Source organism: Triticum dicoccoides, chromosome 6B (assembly GCF_002162155.2).
Source record: "Triticum dicoccoides isolate Atlit2015 ecotype Zavitan chromosome 6B, WEW_v2.0, whole genome shotgun sequence".
NCBI classification, from domain to species: domain Eukaryota; kingdom Viridiplantae; phylum Streptophyta; class Magnoliopsida; order Poales; family Poaceae; genus Triticum; species Triticum dicoccoides.
Window position 1 is genome coordinate 159,240,268 of NC_041391.1, and position 1,432 is coordinate 159,241,699.

Here is a 1,432-nt window from a genome sequence, read left to right on the forward strand (position 1 = left end):
AAGAAGGGGGGGGGGGGAAGGGGTAGCAAAGCAACCGTGAGTACTCATCCAAAGTACTCGCAAGCATCAGATCTATACTAAGTATGCACTGGTATCAAATGGAAGGTTTGTATCTGTGGACTGAACTGCAGAATGCCTGAATAGAGGGGAAGGCCTAGACTATCGAAGACTAGCATCTTCAAGCAGCTCCAAGCATCTTGCAGCATGTAGAAGAGTAAAGAATAGCAGTTTATAATTATCAAACATGTTGTAACATTAACGCCCAGAGATCCTTCCTCGACTCCCTGCGAGAAAGCAATCTCGGAGCCACATATCCATCACATGTCTCAAGTATCCATTTCTAGTTATATAAGATCAGGATACAAGTCTGAACGTCCATTACCGTGGACACAGTATTCGAATATATATCTTGCCTACAGGGGTGGACCACGTTACCAAACACGCTCGATCACTCTGGCTGGACACACCTTTTTGGGGTCAATGTCCGGCCTTGGAAGATCAACACATCACAGCCCTACCTAGGCTCAGCAGAGAGGTCCCTGCCGGTCTACATCCTAAGCACTTCGGGGTCTTGTGCCCATCGCCTGCAGCACTCCAGGTCGTTGCGCGCATGATGAATACTAGCACCGCCTCGGATGGCCAGCATGATCCGACTGTGCCGCACTGCTGAACTTGATGCCTAACAAAGATTCGCCTGATACTGCGACTTCAAGGCCCATAACTATTCTCGCGTGGTGGTTAGTGCGTAAAGGCTAGAGGCCAACTCAGAACAAATACACAAACCTGTTAGTGCATTGGGGGTTCGCGGAGACGATCAGAGACTCACGATAATGTGACCCCATCGCCTCATCTCGTGGACTTAAGACAAGGGCCCAGAATTCCCGGCCGTGCCTCGTAGAAAACTCACAGCTGCTCTACGGGCCTCCTCGACTTTCACATCAACTCGCGGGTACCCCTCAGGGCCGACCCGACTTCAACAATGGTCTCAAGTAAAGTCCAGGTAACCGTGTGTCCAAACATCAAGGGGAAAACCCGAGGAATCACCCTCGATGGATTCCACTCGATGTAATCATCAAGGTGAACGTAAGAGGAACCACCCTCGAGGTTCAAACTTGAGGGGTTACACGACAGAGTCGTATCGGAAGTGGTTAAGGAGGAATCACCCTCGATGACCACGATCGAATAGCTACACTACAGAGATCTCATCAGGAGTGATGTATGAGGTACCACCCTCGTCACTCGATAGTAGCTCTGTATAGTCGAGCAAAAAAAGGGGCATGATGTGATGTGAGGTGTCGGGCTTTTGTCGTTGATCACGTTGATCGAGTCATCGATGATGACGCAGGGGCAACAAGGACAAGGTGGGGGCTACTGATGGATCACTAACCAACCTATACTAAGCAGTTCAGGTAAGCAGGTAAGGTACAACCAA